General features: G+C 33.2%; 1 protein-coding gene across 2 annotated transcripts in view; it reads left to right on the forward strand.

Annotated features, from left to right (window-relative positions):
- Positions 1 to 15,724, forward strand: part of Tpst (tyrosylprotein sulfotransferase) — an 81,363-nt gene that overhangs the window by 43,041 nt on the left and 22,598 nt on the right. The window contains exon 2 of one of the 2 annotated variants that reach the window (XM_072891550.1): positions 15,116 to 15,215. The exons of the other annotated variant lie outside the window; for it this stretch is intronic. The gene's annotated coding sequence lies outside the window, so the exon portion shown is untranslated. The remainder of the gene's footprint in view (positions 1 to 15,115; positions 15,216 to 15,724) is intronic. 2 annotated transcript variants of the gene reach the window in all.

The raw sequence follows: 15,724 nt of genomic DNA on the forward strand, positions 1-15,724 counted from the left end.
CAGTCGCAACTCGTGATGCATTGAGACGACATGCTCAAGTAAGTAATGCTGTTGGAGAATTCCGTGTAGTCTATTTTCTTTTCGACGCTTTCTGGCACGGACCACGACGCTCGTTGGCGCCCGGCGTCGTCGTCGTCGAGCTTTTCGCTACGTCGACTTAAGGAAACAAACTGTAAAAGCCCGTACACGGCATGGGACACTTGTATATATGTAACGTATACATTAACGGCGCGCTGACTCTCCTGCCGTGGCTCGTTGACATTTTAATTACATTGCTGGCGCAAACGCGAGCGGTGAGATTGCGCGAAACGCGCGACCGCATTTTCTCCCGAGTGACTCGCGGCTCGCGGTTCGCGGCGAGCACCGAGATAGGTTCCGTTTGTATTTCGACTTTCGAGCACCATTCTAACTGTCGAGTTTTCGCGCGCTGCGGTGTTAAATGTGCTTAGTACGAATTTAATACGATGTAACTGTTATTTCATGTTCAATTGCGTTGATTAAAATATCTTTTTAATATTGCAATTTTAGGAATTGCAGAAGGGAAAATGTTGGTGTAACGATATCCCCGGTGTAGAATTATTTTAGCATTCGATCCGGACTTGTTATCTCTAGGAAAGCGAGATCTTTCGTCCCTTAGTGATTTGCATTGCAAAATGCGACGAGATTCCAGTTCTGTTCCCGGAACATTTACTACTTTAGACCGGGGTGTAGGAGACCTCTCTCATCAATTGCGAAATTTGATCGAATATACTTTAGTTAGTTTCTCGCAAGGAGAGAAGCCAATTTGAGAGACCGGAGAGAGTTGGGTCGAAACTCGAAAAAATATCAGGTTATCGTTAATTAGCGGATGCACCGCGCAGCAGATGCGAGTAAGTTTAACGAGCGGCGTGCTCAATTAGAAAGTTTGCCATCGGCGAGTATGATCAACGTACTTCGCGCCTCGTAACTGCCAAATTCCACTGTCTATTATCGTTATGATCATTGTAATGGAAACAGCGCTGGTGGCCGTTTTTGTCGGACTGCAACCCCCAAATTGATCCGAATTATCTGATCATTGTGTATGAAATGTCGGTTTTGTTTCAATACAATTTTTAAGTGGCTTTAACGAGAAATAAAATTTCAGTAATTAAAGCATCTAATCTCTCTTATTGTTTTTTTTTTTTTTTTTTTTTTTTTTAGAATAAAAACTATTTTATTTCGATCATATAAAAAAACGGAAAAGGCTAAAAATAAAGAATATGTTTTTAACTTTTTATATCTGGGATATGAAATTTTCTATCCTTACTCGTACCTATTTTTTTATCACGTTCTTTTAATAACTTTTTTTTTAACATTTTACTAATATTCAAAGTTTTTTTCCTATTTAACTTTATATTCATAATCATTGTGTTCAACTTTAAAACTGTTGAGTAACAAATTATAAAAATTTTCCCAATTTTTTTTTTCCTACGTTTTCAAATATTTGAAAAGTTGCAAGCATTCCGCAGAAATTGGAACATATTTTTTTAAAAAGATTATGTCGTGATGATATAATATTCTCGTTTGTCAGAGGGCTTTGGCTTTATAAGATTATTTGGTAAAATTCTTTCGGAATCTCTGGAATTTCTCTCATACGCTATCCTAAAATTTCAATCAATGTGGACGGATATAAAATACATATATATATTTTGTTTTAAAGTTATCAGTGTTACAACAACAGTCTGACACAATGATCGATCTCTGCCATTTGGAGTACTCTGTAAGCATTCGAGCAATGTAGTTTGCCGGGTGTAATCATTCACCGTTTCGAACGTTGGGAAAAATACGCGGAGGCTTCCCGTAAATCACTGTGTCGAGTGCACCCTCGATACAGGGTTGCAAGGAGGGTTAACTTCCCTCTCAACATACACGAATTCTTTCGAAATTTTAGTTTGTGCTCATCTATTTTCATTTTTAAGCATCCAGTCCTTGAAATGTTGGCTAATCTAGCTCTTAAAATTCCTCCTGAGAGATGGGAAATTTTTTTGCTGCGAAATGTTGAGAACGCTTTCTCTCTAAAGACACGAAATCGCAAAATTTTATCGTTATCTTTCCGTAATCACGTACTTATGTACTTTAGATAAAACATGATTTAAATATACAAATGCGAAATATTTCCACCACTAAAACGTTGCAAAGACAAGACTTTAAAATTTGATAAGGATTATAAACGTGATATATAGAGTTTGGGGATAAAGTTTATAAAGCGTCGCTCGAAGCAGCGTCAAGTACCGATACCTTCCTTTTCTTGAACAAAAAGCTCCCGATACCTTAAGAACATTTTCTATATGCGTATAATAATTTCCCATTTTACGCGTGGGAGCGCAAAGTTTCGTCAGAATATTTACGAGACCGCGCCGGTACATTAACGGTGGCGCGAAAGATAACGCTCTGTACTTCGATATTTTATCCCGTCGACCAGCGTTTTTGTGATAACAGAGAAATATGTATGCGCAAAAATTCGCTCAGATAACCGCTATTGTAAATAGTTGTTTCCAGCGATCGCGCCATACACTTTTCGTGTACACTTTGTACACGTAATTTATATTATTTTTTTATTTATACTATTTATATTTGTTATATGTATTCTATTTTTTATACACTCCAAAGGAGATCAACTTATGTATTATATATTATGTATTTATTAAATTCTAAGGGATAATGGTAGACGCGAACTCAATTTTCTACGGGACGTCACTATATATGACTATTTCAAACGTACTTGTTTGTTTATTACTTTAGATTTTACTTTATTTTAATTTGTTTAAAAAAAACTTAAAAAACTGTCGACTGCTTATAATGATTAATAATCATCATTGATTGTTAATTTGATTACTTGGTAATAATATTCAATACTCATTGATTACATTTCACTAACTTTATTTCTCTGTAATTCTGATTCTCCTACGTACTTGAAACAATATTAATTTTGCTCCTCATTAAGAACGATCTTGGTCAATATTTACTATCAGTCTATTATCTACTTTATTAAAGAAATACCCACTTACTTTTCAGCATTAATTTTCTCTTGACATTACGTTTAAAAAGAAAACGTTTAGCTTAATTACTTAATAAAGGAGAAATTAGGTCGTGTCTTTGTGTGTATAATTTATCACCGAGTTACATTCCAACATATATATATATGATATAAAACATTTTAAATTAAAAATTTTTTGTTTGCGAGTTTCATTGTCAGTTAAGTAAAACAAAAGGTTCAAAAATACGTTTATTGACGAGAGAAATCGATTTATGTAGAACAAAAAGAAATTATATGGTTTTATTTAAAAAACAAAGCATTGGCTGTCAAATCATTATAAAAGATTAAAAATAATCTTTATTATTAAATTTTACGTAAAAAAATGCACAGGAAAGCTCTGCTGTTATGTTTTTTATTTAACAATAATTTTACGTAATGCTCACTATAAAATATTCTATATAATCTAGTGGACATTAAAGTAACGTCAATGTTTTATCCACTCATTTGATAATTTGTCAGCATAGTGGCACATCCCATAGAAACTTTTTTTACAATGTTCTTTTTACGTTATTTATGAAACTAATCATGTACAATCAGTCTATATATATATATTGAAATGATTAAGGTGTAAAGAACTGCTTTGAAAGAAGTATATATATATATATATATATAGGGTAAACTAGGGTATGCTGGCCATAGGCTGTAATTTTTTCAATAATCGCTATATAGTGCCCTTTTTTAGTCATTATCAAAGATAATCAATATTTACAGTAGTTTATGGGCATACATTATTCGAAATAACGATTTTGTGAATCTTATATCATATTTTTACTTTTGACTACCTACAAAATTTTTCATTTGTCCACTAAAAACTGTTATAACGTCGAATAAATTACAGTCGAGCTATCGTAATCGACGTTAGACATATTATAAAGATATGTAAATTATTATATGACTTATAATTTTTATTTTCGTTTTCACTATTTTTTTATAAATATTATGGCCATCTTTCCGTCACTATGGTCATCTTTTCCTTAAAAGTTTGATAAAATGACCAATGCTTATGTTGTACTATTTTGATAATATAAAATTGCTATTAAATATTTTCCTTTTAATTTCGATAACATTACGTAATTTAAGCTTTAGTGAAGATGTCAAACACTATTAAAAAAATAACAAAAATAAAAGTATGTTTTTTGCACTTTAAAAACTATGGCCATCTTACCCGAGTATACCCTATATATATATATATATTTATACTCGGGTAAGATGGCCATAGTTTTTAAAGTGCAAAAAACATACTTTTATTTTTGTTATTATATACCCTATATATATATATATATATATAGGGTACACTCGGGTAAGATGGCCATAGTTTTTAAAGTGCAAAAAACATACTTTTATTTTTGTTTTGAAAGAAGCATATATATATGCTTCTTTCAAAGCAGATTTTTAAATGTTAATCATCTCAATTATGAAGTAATGAAGGATCGAAGGAGAAAAGGAAGAAGAAAATGGGATGAAGGAATTTCCGCTGCGGAAATGAAGGAAAGAATTGTATATCCGTGTTCTTGTATAAATTATCGCGCGATATTCGAGAAATGCGGCAAAAGCCGCGCGTTATCAATCTGTTCCCTGTAATACGCGCGCGAATAAGTTTCCGAAGGGGAATCCCGATACGGCGCGCGAAATCCGATTCGCATCGGCGAGCGAGCGAAGGGGCGAAGGGGCGAAGGGGCGGGGAAGAGATGGGGCATTCTTCTGGAAAATTGCGGGAGATCCGGGAATATTCGTGTCCTTTATATCGCCGCTCCTTCGAAGCGTCAGAAGCGTCAGAAGCGAGTATTCCTCTCCCGTTACTAGCGAGAGCGGAAAGTTATATTCGCGCGCGAAGCTAACACGGAAGGAGGCTATTTAGAGACATCGAGAGAGGACGAGAGAGGACGAGAGAGGTCCTTCTCTCTTTCTCACCTGACTCCTTCTTCCCGGTCTTATGTTTCTGGCATTGTCTCGACGTCTCGAATCGCGATGTGCCGCGAGCGCTCGTTTCTTGCTTTAATCCAGCCTTTGTCAACCGTATCTGCCTCATGCGAATTTCTCGGAAATGCACGTACATTTTATCCATCTCTCGTTTCTCTCTTTGTCCCTCTATATACACGACTGTAAAATAAATTGTATAAATTTTAATTCCATTAGACAGATTTTGATTGTACGTACACTAATTGCATTAAAATGTATGGCCTGCAGATCTTTAGGAATCTCACGTCGGATTATTATCGACTGTGTCTGTTGTATGCGGGGGTGGAGGAGGAGGAGAGGGGGAGGAAGGGATGGGACTGCCGAGGAACTGAATTCGTAACGAGATCGTTCATTAACATGTACGATATAAAACCCAAAGCGGAAGCATTATTAACGCACGCGTCCTCGTACATAACCCGACGACCCGACGATAGATACGTAGGTTCGCGGAGACGGAAATCGCGGCGGCCGCAAATTGGATTATCGGACTTTCGTGCGACGTGCCCTGATAAAAACGGTCCGCCGCCACCGCCGGAATCGTGTCTCGAAGGGCCTAGAGGAGGATTATCGACAACCGCCCGGTCGTTGACACGTGTGCGGCAAAAGAAGTAAAAGGGCAACAAGGCGCGAGTTTATTTTTTGTCTCTCTCCCCTTCCCCTTTCGTCGTGGCGGAAACAACAGCGACGCCGCAATTTCACGCTGTAAAGTCGTAACTTTAAGAGAGTAACTTTTTCGTTAGACGAACTATACGTAGTAACGAAATTACTGGATGAACTCGTTGAAAAATTCGCGACGCGAGACGTAACGGGTCGCACCAATTCGAGTTGAAAAGACTAGAGTTGCGAAACTTACAGTGAAACACACATACAGCGTGAGAAGAATTTCTACATGTCCACGATTTTGTCAGATATATTAGATTCTATTCTATTTATATATTCTATTTATTTTTGTTTGTTTCATTGATTTGTTTCCGAAATAGCGTGGCGTTTGGAATGTGGTTACAGTGAATATAAAAATATCATATATATATATATATATATTTTTTTTTATACCAACAACGAGATTCACGTAAGTAATTTTCAACACAAAAAAATATATATGTAGATCTGAGAAAGATTCAATAATATTTTCTATGTGTATTTTTTGGAATAAAAAACCAACAAGAAAAGAAGTAATCTTATTTGAATAAAATGTAGAAAATTTAAAAGATTAAAAAATTTATTACATTTTTAATATTTTTAATTTTATATTAAAACGATATTTATTTTTCTTACATAAATGTGGAAATTTTTTTTTTTTTTTTTTTATGGTGTTCCCATATTTGACTTTAAAATTATAATGTTATTTAGTTGAAACATATTTTTTGTTCTAACTTCTCATAATTTTTTTCCCCCGCGGTATAATTACAAAAATTTCGCAAAAAAACTGTAATTATAAATGTTTTCGTAAAAAAATTACATTACTGTAAAAATGTATAATGTAATATGTAATGCTTGATTATTGAAAGAATGTTTACTCATATGAAGGTTCTAAAAGTGATATTTTTAGACTATATATCATATGTGTGCAATAACATGATATTTGCAGTAGAGATCGAAACCTGTGTGTTATTGCGATCAATTTAATTATCGACACAGAGATAAATGTATACAACCCGCGAGATATCATCGCGCGTTTCCATTTTCGGGAAAAAACATACTCACCAATTTACGGAGATATTATAACAGTTTCAATTCCCGGTTTGCAGATGCATATTTACCTCCATTATAATGCAAACGCGACCGGGAAGCAGTAAGTCCCGCGTAACTTTGCGCCGTGTCGGTTCTCGTTTCTCATTTCGGAGCGTGTTTTAACGACGCGTGCGGGCGCGCGCGCGCACACGCGGAACATTGTAATCGCACGAAACAAGCACTCGCGTAATTAATTTAGTTACGACATCGCTGCTGGCGGCTCGGAATTAATAATCGACAAATGGCGCGCGGCTCCGCGATAAGAGCGTTAAAAACTGCATTTATCAGACATCATCTCATCGCGACGCGACGATTGTTAAATGCAAAACTCTTTCACGCAAAACAACGTCCGGTTTTTCGACTTTTCGGGTCGAAATTAAAAACATGATGAAAATATATATTCCCGGTTGGTAAAAAGAGTCTACGGATAGATTTATGACTCAATGAGAATGTAAATGGTGTGCGAAACTGTTTATACATGCGGATAAATATGTAGTATCGTTTTTTCTGTCTTTCTCCTCCTTTTTAATAGTATCGCGCGAACGGATACGACGGCAAACTCACGTTAATTGAATCGCGAAGCTCCTAATAAGAACCCCAAATACATTAGCATCCAATCCCGACGGTACGTGGCCGGGGAAATAATTTGTGCGATTCCATTTCTCTCTTCCAACCGATCGATCTAACGAAGTTGCATTCTAGTAGAAGCAGGAGATATTAGTATGTGATCCGTGTGCGCTTACTTGAGACGTGACGTTCTCGTACGTTTCACGTTTTTCCTCTTTTATATCGTTATATATATTTACGTATTACTATATAAGCTTACAGAGAGTCTTCTCACAAATCAGTTTTTTCCGAAATTATAATTTTTATTTTATATATATATATATATATATATATATATGTGTGTGTGTACATAGGGTAAACTAGTGTATGATGGCCATAGGCTGTAATTTTTTCAATAATCGCAATAGTGCCTTTTTTTAATCATTATCAAAGATAATTGATATTTACAGTAGTTTATGTGCATACATTATTCGTAATAACGATATTGTGAATCTTGTATCATATTTTTACTTTTGACTACCTGCAAAGTTTTTCACATGTTCATTAAAAACTGTTATAACGTTGAATAAATTACAGTTAAACTATCGAAATCGACGTTAGACATATTATAAAGATATGTAAATTGTTATATGACCTATAATTTTTATTTTCGTTTTTACTATTTTTTTATAAATATTATGGCCATCTTTTCCTTAAAAGTTGGGTAAGATGGCCAATGCCTATGTTGTACTATTTTGATAATATAAAATTTCTATTAAATATTTTCCTTTTTTTAATTTCGATAATATTACGTAATTTAAGCTTCAGTGAAGATAATATGTCAAACACTATTAAAAAAATAACAAAAATAAAAGTATGTTTTTTGTTATTTTAAAAAACTATGGCCATCTTACCCGAGTTTACCCTATATTCTGAATTGAGATTTTGAAACGAGATTTTTTCGATTCTATTTTTGCCATTTGATTTGATCGTTGCTCTACATAAAGGATCAAAATGGAATTATATTTTAGAGAGATAAACGGCAGAGATTCGAAAACGCGAACGACGCGCACACAAAAGAGAACGACTAAATTAATTGACAGAATAAAAGAGGAAAAACTATGGCTTTTGCGCATCGCGGGCCACATCTGAGGTCTATAAGATTAACCGCTATATTGCGCATCGTTGTTATCGCTTTCCGATAACGGCACGTCGTTGGGTATTACTCAACATCAACAATTCAATCGGCATCTCTCTCGAGGAATGGGGGCTGACCATTCGTGCATACCCGTGTGTCTTTTGGGAAATACGTTGCTGTAATCTAACGCTGCACATGTATATCCAGCGACCATCGCGTGAGATACAGCATCGGCTATTTTGAATAAATCATTTTCGTTATCACCTCGCGTAAGTCCTGCGATCCTTTCCTACGTGATACCCTCGGCATATATAATATTATCGTTCGTCCTTGCTTGCGCGTAGACTCAAAAAGTTTCATTATACGATGTTACAACTATCGAAAGTTTCGAAACTTCCGATTTTCGAAGAATTTTGGACTTTATCATTCATAAAACTTTATAAGAACTCTAGACGCACAAGTGGAAAACTTGTCGACGAAGCGATGTCACGTATGCATTAGATTTCCCGCTATTTTTCATTCGCAGGACCACCTCGCGAGCATAGCGGCGAATATAATTGAGAATTTATTAAATATAAGAATTATTTCTATATATAAACACACTTTTGTTTTGCAAATAATATTTTATTGATAATGCGATTAAATATGAACAAAACCGAATAAACTTGCTACTTTTTTTTTTTTTATATATATTTCTACAGTAAAATGGATCGATCACACGTCTCTCTAATGCGATTAAATATGAACGAAATCGAATAAACTTGCTATTTTTGCTATTTTTATAGTGAAATGGATCGATCGCACGTCTCTCTAATGGATCGTATTTTTTGCTCAAGTTGGATGGACGTTTTTGTTTCGTATATGCGAGATATGAAGCCTATCTAGTACAGCAATCGATACGACTTTTACACGAGCAGATAGATTGCTTTTCCGGATAATAATTAGCGTCTGGCACGAAGTTTATCGCACCGCCGCGAGGGTAATTTCCCCCGAGGATGCAAACAGCCGCGTTGTAAATTTGGTTACACGCGAATACACCCAAACACGTGAAATATCTTCCAACCGAATCCAAAGCCGAATCTCACGTTCGTTGAATTTAGAATTATTTTCATCTGTTTTATCTTACAATCAATAATAATTGTTTTATCAGCGTTCTAGACAGTCATGTTTGAAATTGATTTAATAACACTCTAGACAATTTTAAATATTATTAATTATAAATATATAATACATTTAATCAATTTCTCGTATTTTCAGTAACCTATTTAATTATAAATTTAATTTATCTTTTAATTGCAAATTTCCTGGTCCATTTGAAAATGCTTTTTTTAAACAAAAATGCCAAGGGGTTATTAATTTTTTTGCATTATGCATATATCTTGAAAGAACTTCAAGAGTAACTAAGCTTTAAATTAAAATTCTATTAAAGTAAAGTTTTACTTGAAATTAAACAAGCATAGTTTTGTTAATCTTCTAATTTTGAAGTTTAGTTTGCTTTAAAAGCTTCTTTTTAACTGCTTGTTAACTTAGAAATTATTGATGCCTCGGTATTTTCATTAGGAAAAATTATCTCTAAATTGCTCAAAGAGTTAACTATTAAAAGGATCTGATGATTTTGCTTACCCCTATGATTATTTTGTCGTTGTTTGATACCTCCGTTGGACTCCCTTCTCTTTTCTTTTGTTCTTTGCTACTTCTCTGTAATGCTCAGGAGACTAACTCGCGAAAATACGTAAGTATATACTATAGTTAATTCGATTATACGCGCACAAATTAATCAACTAATTATTATAATTGTTCAATACTTTATATTTTATATATACTTTTGACATATTAATCGCACATGACGTACACTTTATTTTATATTGCAACGAGGGAATAGACGAAAATTAGGTTTATATGAAACTGCGATTTGCTTGGCATTGGAAAATTGCGCGGTCGTATTGACAAAATTGTTGTCAACGAGTAATATATGCACGTATTTTACGACACTTTTATTTCTCTTATTACAACACAAGTGAAAAGATAAAGAAGATAGAGAATAAAATTAAAATTAAATATAGAAATATAAAAAATATCTAGTGATTTTTATTATTAATATTTTAGTATTATTATAGAAACAAGACTAAAAAATTATATCATGTATTAAGAATTAATCGTAAAATATGATATTAAAAATTATTTGATTTTTAAAAATTTTTCTGATTATAGAAAAATATTTTCACTTTTCCCGATTTTCCGAGCGTAACGATCTGAGAGACGATCAAAATTTTAAAAATCACTGTTCACCATTGACCATTGACGTTTCATCTTTGCTTTTCCGGTGTTTTTATTTCATCGGCAATGACGCGAACGAGTGGGTAGTTGTTGCTAAAATTTGCAAAAACTTCCATCGCGCGACGTGCGTATATACAGAGTGTTTCATGTGATCTTAATTTTGACGATATGTAATATCGATATATATAATTTTTTTGGAATAATTATCGGACTTAATTATCTTTTGTAAAATTAATAAATTTCATACACATTTTCACAGAATTTCGATAATTAATAAAATCTGATTCTTTTTAAAAAAAAATTCTAGAATTATCGGAAATGTTTAATTAAATATACTATATATTACTTCTCATAAAAAGTATCATATTATTTAAAGTTAACAATCGAAGAGATGATATTTTTGTGACTCACTGTATACAAATTAATAACTCTCTGAATGTAATAAAATATATAGGCGTTGATAGGAATTAAAAAAATTATCCGATTTATTTTTTTTCCATTATTTCATAAAAACAATATAAAAGCTTTCACATATAAAAGCTTTTATTGTTTACATATATATGTTTATATACAATTAGGGCTGTTTATTTTATATTTGTAAAATAATAATTTTATTTTTATAATATTTGATTTTTATGCAACAGGCCTTTAAAATTTTAGATATCTTGTAAGATTTATTTTTTATTTCTATTTATTTATTATTTTTTAATCTTTATACGCCAAAAAATCATTTGTGAAATGTTATGTAAACGTTACACACGTACGCCGTAAGCTTGTATATCTCTCGTAAATACTCTAATCTAGTGGATCTTTTGGCAAATTTTCAATTTAAAATTAGCAAGTCGAATTCTTTCTCAGTTTTTTTTTTAATCATTATTTTCGTATCTGGGACAAGTATTGTTCAACAATCGCGAACTGACTGTCTATATCGCCTTGTCGAACCGGAGCTTATCGTTCTCCTAATGCCGATTATCATTTCGACGTCCTGCGGATCGTCGGCACGATCTTAGGCTTAACATTAATATCACTAGTCAGTAATATTATGCGATCGCGGTTCTCCAGTTTCAACAACGTTGCTGGGATTATGATACAGTTATGGCTGCCGACGTATTTCCTCTGATGGAACTCGAGTATTCAGATTCATCGGCAATGGTTTAATAAGATTTCCCTGAAACGCATCATCGATGAACAGCAGCTCGATGTCCAATGGACCGTTACGTTTTCCCAGATGCTTAGTGTCGAAGCTGTGGGCTTCGAAAACGTGCGGCATCGCCAATGATCTCAATCACTTCGTTACATACGGATAGACGGAATTGAAATGTTCGAATGTTTGGAAAGTCCACATGGGACCCTCGGTTCCGTGACAGATTGTTGCTCCGGGATATCCATTGTTTCTATCGTATCCAGCTTCTTGAAATAAGACAAGATGGTAATAAAATAAAACTGACATAACTATATTACTTATAATGTATTATAAAAAAAAGAAACAAATGACAAAATACAAGTTTTTTTTTTAAATTAGTTTTTTTTTGTAAATTTAAAAAATGTGTAAAAGAATGTCAGAAAAGTATATACGATTTAAAAAATTGACTCTTCGCCAACTCGAAAGTGTCGTCTCTGGCCAAATACGGTACGTTTAAGGGATTGTCTAGTGGTTCCGCGACACCCTGTATACATTTTTTTTATAGCACTTTTCAGCTTCATCCGTTTTATACGGATACTTTTAGCCCTTTGCGCATATATCCGCGACATGCAAACAGCTTTTAGGAAAGTAGCGCGTCGCGCACAGCTCTTATCGGCGCGATATTCCACGCTCTCGCAGCGAAGCTTTTTTAAATGGGGTGTAAATCTCGCGCTCTACGCGGCATACATAACATGCAAAAACGAATGAAATGACAACAACGCGAGCGGATTATACATATAACACATTTTCTTTCAATTACGCTCTTAATATTTTTACGGGAATTTTTCCTATCGAATATATTAAATTTTTTGTTAGGAAATTTTTAAGTTAAGAAAACATTAATTTTTTTTTTAAATTGATGATATATATATATATCTGTAAAGCGTGTGTTGAATGTATTTTATATTTTAATATATTTCATAACAAAATTCATCAACCTTAATAAAAGTATTTTTAATTAAAGATGATACATATATATTAAAAATATCTTGGTTTTCTTCTAATTGAAAAAAATTGAAATGAATATTATTATTAATATTTGATATAATATTATAATATTTGATATTGATAATTAAGAAAAGCACATTTTTTTCTCAGCCAAAGATGATTAATAAAACATTGTTTGATTATAATTAATTAAAAAATTCTGATTATTAAGAAAGAGTTATTAGTGTGTGAAGAAAATGAAGAACTCGCGACGAAGGATAAATGTATCTCGACATTTTCGCTAAGGAAAGAAATGACCTCAAATTGGTCAAAGAATCCGTGAGATGAAAAGTAGTTCGCTACGATCCGGGATACCGTATATAAAGGAGAGTTATTAACTCTCTCAGAAAGAGAAGAGTGAAGAGAAAGGGAGAGAGACAGAGAGAGAGAGAGAGAGAGAGAGAAAGAGAAAGAGAGAGGGGGAGGGAGAGTGGCTATATTCGCTTTGCTGTACGCATTTCGCTACCGTAGAGAATTTAATAAGCCGCCTGCTTCCTGCTTCCATTGCATCCATCGCGACGGAATGCATTCGATCCTCGAAACAGCACTTTCTGGTAAGTTAGAAGCTGTGGCGCATAAACGATATCTACTGCAATATTATCCACGTTTATAAAGGAGAGATATTATAAAACAGCGACAAGACTGATATTTCACGAGCATAATAAATATTATGTGTATAATAAAATATAATTATTTTATTATTAATTATTCTTTACATTATTAGTTTGAAGTAGAATATATATATATATATATATGCTCGTTTTTAATGAGAATTTTTATGTTGATTAATTTGTATTAAAAAGAGATCGATTTGTGTATACAAGTACATTCCAACAGATTGTTAAAAAAATTAATAGTTAAAAAAATAATACTTTGTTTTTGACCTATAATAAATTCTATCTATTTTACATGTCCTTTTATATAGCTTTCATAAAATTTATGTTTGCATTCATATTCATTAAATCCTAATGGTCCCATTTCAAAGGGTTGAAAGGGTCTCGTTTCTAGCAAACGCGTTTATCCTCTGAAATACATGGCGCTTTCCGTATATTAATTACCTGTTAAAAATGACCACTGTGTAAGGGAAATGTTCCTTTAATGTGTATCTGGTTGTGTTCTCCACTCTTCGAAGCTGCGTCTGCGAAATTTTATAATTTATCACGATACTTTATGTAATTGAATTCCCAGCAGTAAAAAAATATAAAGTAATAAAAGATTTAAAAAAGATTTCGTGTAAACGCGAAAATAATACGACAAACGTAATTATGCACATTACGTAGGAAGATAAACTTAATTGTTTTATTTTATGTTACATAAATCGGTATATATCAGTGTATGAATATATCGATTCACAAAGCATTCTTTTCTCCTTCTTCTCTGCTTCTCTAAATTTTCTTTCATTTTCTCTTATTTCTATAACAAACACATTTATTCTTCGACATAGCGCGTTATTCGCTATACTAATTATTTCAGCATTGTGTGCAATCGGAGAATACCTCACTGTGCAATGTGTGTTAATTAGTCGTAGCAGGGTTTGATCGGGTTTGCCCAAACAGACCCGGTTGTTTGCGATCGAAACGCAATAACGCACCCACGAAACCGTGTTTCAAAACGCGATACTCTTTCTGTATAAGATCCGATATCCGATATCATTTACGATTGTTGGCGTAAATAAAATTATTTATCATATTGAGAGAGAGACCTCGAAATTGTATGATATTTTGCTGACGTCATATAAAATGTTTCAAGACAGATATCTAAAAACAATGTTGGAAACAGTTGTCTTAATATTTTATTAATCCTAGAATTTTACGGATTCTACGTGACATTTAGTTTATAGCGACCCGATTCATTCTAAATATAATGTTGAACGAAGAATGAATACCGAGTAAAATAAAAAGAAATTGTAAGTTTTATTCATAAAATAAAATAATGTAATTTGATATTTCTTGTGCCATCAAGAACGCATTATGCATTAAGCAATAAATATAAAATAACATTAAACTATTCGTATTCAATGTTTTCTGGATATACAGGAGGATACATTTGTATCGTCTTACGTTAGTTTATCGATTTATCGCGAGGACAATTCCACGCGCATCCCTTTCAGTATATATTGATTATACAGTTAAGAGTAATTAGCGTTAATTGAACGAAGAGGGAGAGTGGAATGAGAGGTCATTCCAGTTATCGAGTCTGAACGAACGATCGTTTAACGGCCAATTAAATTTCTCACCAGGTTCTGCCAACGAGATCGCTGTTGTTTGCCGTTGTCTCGCGATTACCAACTTATTCCACAACCCTATCCAGAATCAAGCGGTCAAATTGGGCGAAGTCGGGTGAGTGTGACTAAAAAGTTATCAAGTTAAACTAGTCGTATGTGTGAGATTATTATATAACAATATATTCTTTATTTTCTTTTATCTTAGTAATCTTTAATCTTTTCTTGAAAAAAAAATATTTTTCTCTTTTTTTTTTTTATTCTTTAGCTGTTTTTTTATCGATGATTTTTTTCAGAGAACTTGACATTAAAATAAGAGCTCTTGATCACTAATCAATAATTAGAAAAAAAAAATAACTTTATGATTCAACTAAAATATTACGAAACGATAAAATCATATTACGTTATGAAAAGTTAACATTTATATTTGCTTTTCTTAGAAAGCTATGAAAAGTGCGATGAAAAAATATTTGACACGTGGAATAAAGTTGCGATTTGAAAAATTATACACCTATTTTGCACCAAGACATTCTAAAAGTGTACATTTTCTTTGTTGTCGAGTCGAATATACACTGGATTCTACTCACGCTAATCGCGTCCAGTTACCAACGAGTCTTTTGAAACTGT

Source organism: Anoplolepis gracilipes, chromosome 4, assembly GCF_047496725.1.
Source record: "Anoplolepis gracilipes chromosome 4, ASM4749672v1, whole genome shotgun sequence".
NCBI lineage: Eukaryota > Metazoa > Arthropoda > Insecta > Hymenoptera > Formicidae > Anoplolepis > Anoplolepis gracilipes.